Below are 13,534 nucleotides of genomic sequence, written 5' to 3'. Positions count from 1 at the left end.
TCTTATCCGTCAATTCATCACATGTCACGATACGAACGTACTCAATTCCTGTGTTTTTTCCTAATTTGCATTTTCCACATTTATTCTTTCATTAACAAAAATTTCACAATCCCACAACAAATTCATTTATAATAACACATTATATCATTCAATCATTCAAAAATAAGCATTTAAATTAAACCATATGAACTTACCCGGCTGATTTGTAAAAGATATTGAAATTTAGGGACTATTCTGCAACTTTTTCTTTTCCTCGTTCTTCTTTGGATTCTTGATCTATAATATAAAATATTTCCACTCATTAGCATTTATTTGATTTCTATTTCACTTCACAATTTATGCTCTTCAACTTTCAAAATTGCACTTTTACCCCAAAATTTATAGTTTTTACAATTTAGTTCCTGCTTAATTCACCCATCAATTGAACTAATTTTTCTCAATTAACACTTTATTTTATCATTATAAACTATTTCAAAACCTTTGATATTCTGAATTTAAACACCAACCTTCAATTCACAACTTTTTCACAATTAGGTCCTAAATACCATTTTCTATCAAAATCACTTAATAAAACCACCTTAATATGAAATTAGAACTTAAATTTCATAATAATTCATCATAAACTTCCCTTACCCATACAGGGTAACTTCCAATTTCACCCATAAAATAAAAAACTAATGAATTCTATAAGTGGACCTAATTGTAAAAGTCATAAAAACATAAAAATTATCAAGAAAAAGCAAGAATTAAACTCACATGATGTAAAAATATGAAAAACCAGCTTTCTCCAGACCTTCTATGCCGTTTTTGCTGAGAAAATGTGAAGAGATCTCTAGATTTTTCAATTTTGTCCTTATTTTATATGTTAAAATTGTAAAATTTCCAATTTTGCCCTTATTTACCTTATTTTTCTGCTAATTTTCTAACCTTTGCCGTCCAGCCTATTCACTTTTAGGCTTAATTTCCCTTTAAATCCTCTTTATTTTAACACTTGAGCTATTTAATCCTTCTAGCAAATTTTGCATTTGTTACAATTTAGTCCTTTTTATTTAATTGACTACCTAAACGTTAAAATTTCTCAACCAAACTTTAATACTAACTAAATGACACTCCATAAATATTTATAAAAATATTTATGGCTCGGTTTTCAAATTTGAGGTCTCAATACCTCATTTTTTTGACCCGTTTGACCTAATAAATTTTTTTAATTCACTAAATTCACCAATTTACAAATTCTTCTAAATTCTTACTTGACTCATAAATGTTAAATTACTATCTTGTTCAATCTTACTTGTCGGATTTAGTGATCTCAAATCACCATTTCTGACACCACTAAAAATTAGGCCATTACACCGAATGCCTCATCAGATAATTCGAAGTAATAGAGTGACACTCAGTGTCCCATCGGCCATGCCGAAATAAGTTGGTACCCAGTACCTCATCGAATTTATCCGAAGTAATAATATGGCACCCAGTGTCTTATCGACTCGTGGTCGAAGTATCCTTGAACTCTTTCAATCCTATGACATGCCAACTATATCCTACTCAACCCGATACAGTTAATAGGGTTTTTAAATAATTTTTCAATTTCCAATCAATACATATTTCAATTCAAATAATCACATAGATTTCACAATCAATTCAATACAATACTCAAATATCACATTAATCATAATTTCATAAATACTCAATTCAATATTAAAATACTATACTAAACACTCAATTCAATATCAAAATACTACACTTACCTTAATTTCTTACTATAAATATTTAAATCAAAATATAACAATTTAATAATTAAATTCGGATTATAGAAATACAAACCAAAAATTCCGAGCTATTCTACGTCGACTTTATCTTTCCCTTTTTTTTTGGTCGAAGATTTCGGTACGACATTAGCTACGAAATTAAAAAAATTAAAATTCATCGATACAACACAATTTAATTTCATATTGAAAATTTTCAATTTTTACTCAATATTTGCCTAAATTTCAATTTAGTCCCTAAATCGAGACTAACTTTTATTCACATTTAATTCTTTATTTTCATGCAAATTCCACTTTAGACTAAATTCAACTTCCTATTTTCATGTAAATTCCTAAATTTCAAATTTTTCAAAATTTAGTCCCTATTACACAAAATTTACAATTTATTCTACAATTCAATCCTTTTTCATTTTTAACTTGAAAATCTATCAATTTAATCTCTAATACTCTAATTATTCAATATTAACAACATTTAAAAACTCAATGATTTCTAAAATTTTGACATGATTCGAGTAGTATTTAATACCAAGATTCTAAAAATATAAAAATTACAAAAAAATAGACTAAATTAACTAACCGATTGAGCTTGAAACCCTTGAAAATCCTAACTTTTTCTCCTTTCTTTCTCTTTTTCGTTTCTTTCTTTCATTCTCTGTTTCGTTTCTGCTTTGGCTTTCTTTTTCTATTTCTATTTATTTATTTATTCTTTCTTTATTTGTTTTATTATATATAATATAATATAATATAATATAATATAATATATATTTATACTTATATGTCAAGTAAAAGATATTTTAATATAATATATATTAAATTCAAAAAAAATCTTCCTTATATCGCCTCATTTATGAACAATGGCATAATTCCTTATTTAGTCCCTTTAATTTTTCTTTAATCTATAATTGAACTTTTACCCTATATACAATTTAGTCCTTATACCTAATTACTTTTAATTCAAGAAAATTCACTTAAGCGAAACCTAATTAACTACACAACGAACTTCGTAAATATTTTTAATAAATATTTATGAATCCAATTTACAAGAACTGAGTCTCGGGAATGCATTTTTTTTAATTTGAACCTTTTTAATTAATTAACTATCAAAACGTTAAAATTTCCTAACGAAACTTTAATACTAACTCAATGAGACTCTGTAAATATTTATAAAAATATTTACAGCTCGATTTATGAAATCGAAGTCTCGATTCCTCGGTTTCAAAACTAATTAATTTGATAAATATTTCTAAAGCACAAATCACTAATTCATAAGCCTTCCTAAATTCATGATTGGCTCATAAATACTAAATAATAATTTATAAGCTCACTTGTCAGATTTTAGTGGTCTCAAACCACTTTTTCTAACATCACTAAAAATTGGGCTGTTACAAGGTGTGTGCATAAAAGGGTGACAAAATGACTTGGTAAATAGCTTTGTTTTTTGTCCATACAGGTAGACACACGGGCTTGTGTCTAGGCCGTGTGTGACATACAACTTGCCCCATGGGCGTGTGTTCCAGCCATGTGTCCCCTGCACCTTAATTGTTGCAAAATAGAATGCTCAGAATTGAGCACACGGGTAGAGACACGGGCATGTGTCTCAGCCGTGTGGATGACATGGCTTCAGGCATGAGCGTGTGCCCTAGGCGTGTGAAGTTTGCACCTATTTTATGAACAATCATAAATTTTAAATCGACCACATGGCCTTGCACATGGGCATGTGACTTGGCCGTGTGACTTCAATTTGTTCTTGGGGGACAAACAGAGAGTTACACGGGTTAGGGACATGGGCGTGTGTGACCACACGGTCTGCCCACACGGGCGTGTCCCAAGCCATACGGACGTGTGGCTCTTAAAACATGAAAAATTTTCTAAGTGTTGTGAATTTTTCTAAAGTTCTTGGTTTAGTCTCGAACCGCTTCCAATGTATGTTTTGGGCCTCATAGACTCGTTTTAGGGACGATATGAATGTCTATGAAAAGTTTTAATTTTGGATGGAAATTTACGTCTTGGTTTTGTATGATCGCTTGTGTATAAGTCCGGTAATACCTCGTACCCTGTTTCGGCGTCAAATACGAAAAATGGGTGTTACAGATAATCTTATGATGGGAACCCAATTGGACCGAGGTCGTTTCATAGCTAGGCCTCGTTTCATGAAATCTTTGACTCCCCAGCTACCAATTGAAATGCCATCTAAATTGTTTTGAGCTTTTGTATGGTCATTGAGGGTGTCGTTGCTGGCGTTGAAATCAATAGTGAGATTGGTAAGGGCGCGAGTTTTGGAAGATTTAAAATAGCGAGAGGCGAGTGAGGGATTTAAGGAAATGTTGCTGGAGTGGTGTTTCCATTGCTTAGAAGAAGAGGAGGATCTTCTTATATGAGAACCATAATGTTGCTCATTGCCGATGTCGCCTAACCAAACACTTGGACGTCTCTGGCATTTCAATCTAACCATCTCAAATGAAGTTACCAGCAATGGCCCTTCCACACTGCCTGCTTGTTGTATGTTCGCAATGTTTATTTTATTTTACCTCTCAATTTTGTTTTATTTGTGAAGATTGTGTCAAAGGAAAAGTAATGATAATAAGGAGGAGGAAAAAGAGGGATAATGTACGATACCATTTCATAAAGTAAACAATAATATCAAAACAAATAGTACCTAATTTGTTTAAAAACCATTGTACAAATCACAGTATCATTCTTCACCATAAACAACCACAATAAAATACAAACAAATTACAGATTGAATTCTTCGATAAAAAGCTTTAATTCCTTAGAAACTTATAAAGTAAGAACATAAAAATCCAATGGAGCTGTCTTCATCTACCATTTTTTTTATCTTTCTCGTATTTTTTCAGGAAACAAACAGAAAAAATCTAACTACCCGGAAACTAAAAAAAGAGAAAAAAAATTAAATGCGAAAATCCAAAAAAGAAAATGAACCCAAGACTCAAAATATAAAATAGAGATAAACCCAGAACCTAAAAGCTAAAAAGAAAGCAATGTAAAAAAAAAAAAAGAACCCTATTTTTTTTGTTCTTTATCATATTTTCTCGGGAAACAAATAGAAAAAAATCTAACTACCTAGAAAATTTATTAATTGTCGGGTTTCAATAACGAATTCTTCATTTCGGGTCTATTGGGTAATCCAGATCTTTATAGCCTAAATTTGAACTAGCTTCCTCCATCCCCATAAACTTTATTTTCTCAGTACCTTCTATGTTGAACAAAGAAGCAACAACAGTAGCAAAAGATGAAGCATAGGAATTGAAATCAGCCATTGAAAGCAAACATGTTTAGCAAAGAAAAGAAGAGAAAAAGACATTAGGAAGAAGAAAGGTCATCAGGAAAAAGAAAAGAAAAGAAAAGAAAAGGAAATTGGGAAGAAGAAAGGTAACAGAGAAAAAGAAAGAAAAAAAAGGAAATAGTTTTTAAAATTTTTTTTTAGATTATGACATTATATGATATCATTTATGCCACGTGTCATAATCTCATTTCACCACCTGTCTTGAACTTAACGGCTTTATACCCAGGTACTAATTTAGTTTACCGAAAAAAGTTCGGGTACCAATTTAGGACAAAAAAAACAAAAGTACAAATATGGGAGAAGTGGGCAAGTTCGAGTATTAATTTTATATTTAACCCTTTTAAATTTATATGACATTGCAATATATTATTAGTTGAATTTTTTTAAAAAAATATAACAGTTTGGTGTAAAATGAGTAATAGAAGAATAGTTTAGGTACCATTTGTGACAAAAAAAAAGGTTTAGGCACCAACTTGGGAAAAAATATTATTTAGGTACTAATTTGTGGGTTAAGCCTTTTTAAAAATAGACTTAATGGTTTGACTAACATTATGACTATTGGAAATATCAACTTGGAAAAAAAAATAGTTTAGATACCACTTATGACAAAAAAATGTTAAGGTACTAATATGAGAAAAAAATAATTTAAATACCAATTTGTGAATTAAACTAAATTTGAATATGTTATATATTTATACTAGTTTTTTATCCAGTGTGATGGGTTTGATTGTTTGTATAAATTAAAATATATTATATTTATTTTTTAAAATTTATTACAGAATTTAAAAGATTTTAAAAATAATATGGGTGAGAAATTAAAAAATATATAAATGTTTAATTTTTAGAATATTTATAGTTTGTATTATGGTCAATTAAAATATATTTTATTTATTTAAAAAATGTTAAAAATTTTGTAATATTTTAGGAATATTATGATCGAAAATTTAAAAATAATATAAATATTTTTTGTTTGATTTAATATAAATATATGTCTCACCTCTTAGTGAACATTAAATAAAAATTATTAATTATTTGAAAAAACAAAGTTAATTGTGTTGAATTTTTTTAAATCAGTAGATTTAAAAAAAAATTCAATAGTATTTTTACCATTTTCAAAAATTAAATAATTTATTAATATAATATTTAAAATTTATTATTTAAAGTAAATTCATTTATTAAACAATATTTATATATTGTTTTTATTTTTTTCATTAAACAATGTATTTAATTTAACAACGTAATTTAATAATATATTCTTAAAACAAAGTGTTTGAATTCAATATTTTAAACAACATTATCGATTGTCATGTGTATTGTTTCCAATATAAGAAGATGTGATTTCGAATGCGTTGAAGTGTATTATTTTCTTATTTAAGGGTTGGGGATGGGATATTAGTAATTCTATGCATGTGTTAAAAAGAACTAATATGATCAGAACCTATAATAGAATTTTTTTAAAAAAATTTAAACAACACTTTAATAAGAATATAAATTGAAATAAAATAAAAATTATTAATTATTTGTAAAAAAGGAAGTTAATTTTGTTGAATTCTTTTTAAAAACATTTAGGTAATTAAAAAAAGTATTGTTTTACCATTTTGACAAAGACTAATTAAAGGTTTAAAATATGTTATTAATTTGTATGTGTGTTTAACTATTTTATTTTTAAAATATATTGATAAATTTTCTTAATAATTAAAAAATTTAAATACCAAAATAAAAAAAAATAGTTTAAATAAAAGTGATTGATAATTCCATGCAACAAGAGAATTAAAATCTAATGAATAATATAAATATATAAATTAATGAATTAAAATTTATTTCACATAAATTATGAATTATCACGACAATAATGTGAATGATTGAAATGTAGGTTTTATAGTTTGGGTGGCCAACATTTCCCAATGGACAACCAAAATACAAGTGTCTCTCTAAAGTATGATTTGACAATTCTTTGAAAGCTTTAATCGTACTAATACTCCCTTTTTATTTTTATTTTTTATAAAAAAATTAAAAACATTAAAATAAATTAAAATAAGTATTTATATTTAAATAACACTAACATATGTGTAAATTAATATGCAAATATCTCTAAAATAGTAATAAAATTAACAACAAAATAATAGTTATATAATATCCAAACAATAATAACAAATAATGAAATAGTAGCAAAACAGTTAGAAAACAATAGCAAAAGAACACAATTTTTTTTTACAAATTCGGGTCGGGCCCATGCCAAAAAATTTCATTTGAAGCCTCACTTGTTTTCTCAACGAGGCTTTTTTTTTTAAACTTATTTTTTGGGTCTATATTTTTGTCAAACTCTCTCATTTTTCGAGTGAACCTTTGGACCGAATTGGATGATCCAACCCATGGACAACTCTAGTCATTAGACTTTTAAATTGATTTACAGTAAACTTGTTTGGGTATCACTATGAAATAAGCTGATTTATTTGTAGTTTATAATAATATATATAAAGATACGAGTTTAGAAAATTTTTTGAATTGATAAGAATACATTTTATATTTCATCATATTATCAAATTTACATTTAGAATTAAAAAAGTTGAAGTAAAATAAAAGCTGTAATAATTATCCATTTAAAAATAATTATAGTTTAGTAGAAATTGTGATAAGTATACATTTTAAAATAATTATAATTTAATTTACGGTTTTTACTTAAAAAATTGTACTAATTCTAAAATAGAGTAGTTATTACTTAAATGAAACTCCAAGTTTAAAATATAAGAAAATTTATGATAATTATAAATATAATTTAAAGTATAACAGTTACAAAAATTTATGTAAAAAAAATCGTGCTAATTTTATTTATGTAAAATGGAATTATTACTTTAATAGAATTCTAAGCATATTAATTAATTATTATTTTGAATAAAATTATTTTACATTAATTGCATAAATTAAAATTATATTATAGCTTTAATATATTTTAATTATATTCAACAATTTAAATATAAAATATATTTTATATTAATTACTTTAATTAAAAATATAATATTTAAAAAATTAATGAAATATTAAAGGCTTTAAGCTACACATTTTCGTGCTAAAAACACACACAAAATTAGAGCATGATGATAAACGTGTGGAAACAAATTTATATAAATATTTTTATTTTGAAAGTAGTTATGATGCAACATATAATACCTAACTTGATGATACACAACATGATACAAAAGTTATTTTTAGGGATAATATAATTTTTAGCCCCTGAACTTATCAAATAGATTTATATTAGTTTTTAAAAGTTCTTTTATTTATTTTAGTCATTAAACTTGAAAATCGTTTTTCATTTAAGTCCATTCTATTAATGACCATAAAAAAAAGGGATACTGTAATTTTTGCCCCCTGAACTTGACAACTATGCTCAATTTGATCATTGAACTTAAAAATTATATTTTTTATTTTTGCTACTTGCATTGTTTTTACCAACCATCATTATTAAAACACTGAATATGACACTTTGAGATTGTGTCGCATTATTACTTGAAAAATAAAAAGAAATTAGATGATGATGTGGTATAATTTTAGAATATTATATTTATTATTTTTTAAGTGATGATATGACACAATCTCGAAATACCAGATTATCAAACAAATAAAAATTTCAAGATTCTAAGTTAATGGTGTGGTATTATGTAATATATGCATAAAAATATACATGATATGGCGGTGATGTTGAACATGGGAAATATAACATGATTTTGTAAATTCTCATTTTCCAATATAACCTTCAAAAATTTAATTTAATTTGATATCAATAAAACGAAATTGGATTTGCAGATCCAAATCCAAAAATCTTTTTTAATCACAAGTTGTTAAATTCATCATTCTTTTAACTCCGCGGTAGCAAATAAGGGGGAATTTGGTCTGAAAAATATATATATATATATTTTCTTTCTTTCTTTCTTTTTATTATAAAATTTAAAATCCATTTTTAAACGAAAATAAAAATTAAATTTTAAATATGAAACTATAAAAAAAAACCATGTTTAGTATTTATTTTCTCATAAAAGTCATTATACTTAAAATAAAAAATTCTTACATATATTTAAACTTATCAATTAAATTGAAAATCAATTGTTTTGAATTTCACAAACACCTTTTTTGTTCTACATATTCTATTTTTATTTTTTAAAAATAAAATGTAATTTTTGAATAAACAAATTCCTTTTTTCCAAAAATCAAAATAAAGCCGCATTGAGTCTATAAAAACTGAATAAATCGTTATTCATGAATGAGGAAAAGGAGGAATGATGGCAGCATGAAATGAATGTTGTGGGGACCTAATTTTCTACAACTTATTCAATTTAAACAAACAAATATTGTTTTCATTTTGCCACCAAAATCTCGTTTTTTTGGCAGATTGGGTTAATTAGTTCAAATAGCTATTTATTAAATGAAACTCTGTCTTCCTTTCAATGCTCCCATAATCTTATAAAAATATAATTTTAATAAAAAAAGTATTTTTTATTGTTAAATAGTAATTTTAGTATAAGGTTTAAATTTAAATTTGTAAAAACATTTGGAGGTAATTATAGAAGAAAGGTGGTCATGAGTTTTTAAAACTCTTTACTTTCACCCTCATCAACTCTATGCTCTTAACAAGAATTTCAATATTTTTATTTTAATAACTTCAACTTATTGGAATCAAACCTTAGGTTTTGTGTAGTTTAAATGGGTTGAATCCAAATTATTATTTATTAATTAAATTTAATTATAACATATATGAATATTGATATAAAAGTAATTTAAATGAGTTGAATCTAAAATTTTCTTTTCCTTTTAAAAAAAAAAGCTTAATAGACTCGTGACTTAAATATATATATATATATTACAGTGTCTCTATGAAGATTGATACATACTTAAAACTTAACTTTTGAATTTTAGGATATGCCCGATTCTATTTCAGTATGCAAATATGTAAACCTTGAAATAAAATTCAAATGATAAAAAAATCAAATTTAAATACCATACTTTAAATCAATGTAATGAATAAATAAATTAAGGGTAAAGTAGAAAAATAATCACTTTTGTTTGCCATAGATTACATCTTAGTTACTTATGTTTGAAATATTACATTTTAGTCACTTATGTTATTGTTTTGTTACGTAGTGGTCACTCTACCGTTAAACTCTGTTACCTCCTTAATGGTAGTCCTATGTGACAGTCCAAATGGGTTTTAAATGCCAACTTGGATGTCTAGATACTGGGATGAAAATAGTTTTTAATTAAATATTTTTTAAAAAATAAATAAAATTTATTTCCCATTAAAATCAACTTACTTACAAAAATACTTTTTGGTAGAAAAACTTTTTAGACTAGTTGATAGGAGGCCAATCTATTATTGGTGTTAAAAGAGGATAAAAATAATAATAAATAAGGGGGGTTTAGGGTGTAATTTATCCTTTTAATGTTTGGTGCCACCATACTAGGCCGCACCCTTTGAAGTGTTTTTTTCAGCACCTAATTAAAAGGGAAATTTTGCATAAAATTCCTTGGAGTTTTTAAACAATTACATTTTAGTCTGATGCCGCCAATATGTAAAGCGGCACCGTTAGAACACTGCAATAAATGCCTATTTTCATAATTATTCTGTTTTCTATACATTTTTGGTAATTAATTATTTCTTATATTATTTGGCTAAAAAACCCTAAAATTATACTTTGGCCCCTCTAAAAATGATAAAAAATTATTTAATCTTTTAAAAATTATAAATATATAGATATTAAAATGGTAAAATTATATTTTTACTATCGTAAAAATATATAATTTAATTTCGACCCCCAAAAGAATTTTCTAACTTCAACCTTGATTAAATTTAAATTTTGATCTACATGAAATCTTTAGAAAAAAAAACCTGGTTGAAATCAAAATCTCGAAAATTTTTGCTTTTGTTTTTATTACGAAATTTCGAAATTTATTTTTATTTGATTGATTTCAAAATCTCAAAAAGATTTTTGCTTATTTGTTTTTAGTTTTTGCACGTGTTTGAAATCCAAAAATCTCAGTAGTTTATGCTCAACAAAAAATTCTAAGATTTTAATGTTGATTATAAAATAATTTCTTTGATCATCAAAGTTTTATTTTGATTGATTTTAAAATATAAAAGAATATTATATATTTCAAAATATATTGAAATCTTTTAATTTTGATTATGATTGACTTCAAAATCTTAAAAAAATAATTATTTTCCTTTTCATTGCATTTGATTTCCGTCCATCTTTTTTTTTTCTTATTATTCTAATTGGTTTTAAAACTCTAAAAAGGAAAATATCCCAGTTTTACATTAAATAAAAGGTAAATTATATTAGTAGTGATCTAGTTATAGTTTTTTGGTTTAATGATAAATTTGGTCATTTATCGTTTATATATTTTGTTAAAATGATCCTAATTGTATTTTTAAGCTTTTTTTAGCCATCAACCTTTGTTTTATTTTTTTTTCAAATTTTTTTGACAGATTTAATGAAAATACCATTAAAAAAGTTAATGGATGATGTGGAATTTCATACGTTGAATATTTTTAATGAGATGTAATTTATTAGTTCAGTAACTTAACAAGATAATAACATGTGAAAAATAATAAAATAATTAATTACAAAATAACTCTTAATTTAAAGAAAATAAACTTAATTATCTAAAATAAGTTTCAAAATGAATGCATTTGTTTGTTTATAGAGAGCTTTCGAAAAGATAATTAATAAATCAAATTGAAAATACTGAATGTATGCATTCATTTTGAAACCCTTTTTTAGATAATTACGTTTATTTTCTTTAAATTAAGAGTTATTTTTTTAACTTCATGAATTATTTATTTATATTTTATTATTTTTCACATGTAATTATTTTATTAGGTTATCTAAGTAATAAATTATATTTCATTAAAAATATTCCACGTATGAAATTCCAAATCATCCCATTAACTTTTTTAACGGTACTTTTATCAAATCTATTAAAAAAGTAATTTGAAAAAAAAATAATAAATGTTGATGACCAAAAAATGCTCTTAATACAACTAGGGCCATTTTGACAAAATATGTAAACATTATTGATCAAATTTGTCATTAAGCCTAGTTTTTTTAGCTATCTAATTATAAAAAATTACAAAACGGTCACTCAATTATTTGCAACTTTCTTTTTGCGTCACCCAACTATGAAAAAGTTACAAAATAGTCACTCAACTTGAATATAAAATGATCCGATTCAAAGTAATTTTCCAATTAAATTAAACTACAATAATTAAACATAAAATGACTTAAATATGAAATAATCCGACTTAAAAAATTTGACTTTTAAATTTAAAAATAATCTAAACATAAAATAATCAAACTCAAAAATGATTAAACCTGGAAATTAATTTCACGATTAACCAGCGAAACTGAAATAATTTAAAAATAGAGCATCAGTCCCGGAGGCAGACTATTCCTAAAAGTCATAGGTAGTTTTCAAATGAAAAAACTCCAGCCATTGCAATGCCAACAGCCAAACAATTAATAGAAGCAGACCAAAATTAAAAAGAAGAAAAAACATTGCACCGCATCCACCACAAACAACCTCATATAAACATCATTAAAGTTGTGTATTTGCTACATTTATAATTTCTTTTATTCTACAAATAGTATTAAAATATCGATATGTGGTTTTTTCTAATTTTTTACTTTATTTTAAAATTTTTTCTCTTAATTTTAGAGTGATTTTCATGTTTATGCATGATTCATGCATGATGTCAACTTTTTAAGACCAATACATGTACATCTGGGAGGAAAGGTCTAATTAGAGACTTGGAAGTTGAGTTTGACTTTACCACACTAAAAGAAAACTCATAATAGCTAAGCGACTAATTATGGACAATTTGACCCTATAATGCTGAAACACCTAAATTTAAACACTTTATTTTTCTTTTTCCAGTGCTATTCTAAGCTAATTCTAGTTTTGGCCTTCATTTCTCATCCAGGGAAAGACTTCCAATTTGAGATTCTTTGGAAGACTTATCCTTCAACAAAACTGTAAAGACTAGTTATATTATTTTATTCAATATATGTTTTTTTTTTCCTTTTTCTAAATTCTTAAAGTTTAATACTATAATTAAAGCAGAAATATAAAATTAAACTATTACAATGCTGATGGAAACACAGCGTGAAATTAAATAAGGTAAAGGAATAATGATTTTTTTGGCCCTTTAACTTTAGTCCTCAATTTATTTTTATCTTTTTTAGCTGTTAAATTTGTAATTTTTGTCAAATCACTTCAATATAGATGAAAAAGTTAACATTTTTAACTTTGCTGATGTGGCATACATGTGTATTTTCATGGGGATGACACATCATCATTTAACTAATTTTTTAAAAAATTAAAAAATTAAAATATTTATATTATTTATACTTTTAAATAATTTTAATGATTTTTTATTTTTAAAATGACTTTTTATAATTTTTTTTGAATT

Source organism: Gossypium hirsutum, chromosome A10 (genome assembly GCF_007990345.1).
Source record: "Gossypium hirsutum isolate 1008001.06 chromosome A10, Gossypium_hirsutum_v2.1, whole genome shotgun sequence".
In the NCBI taxonomy this organism is placed as follows: Eukaryota; Viridiplantae; Streptophyta; class Magnoliopsida; order Malvales; family Malvaceae; genus Gossypium; species Gossypium hirsutum.
This window is presented reverse-complemented; position numbering follows the sequence as displayed.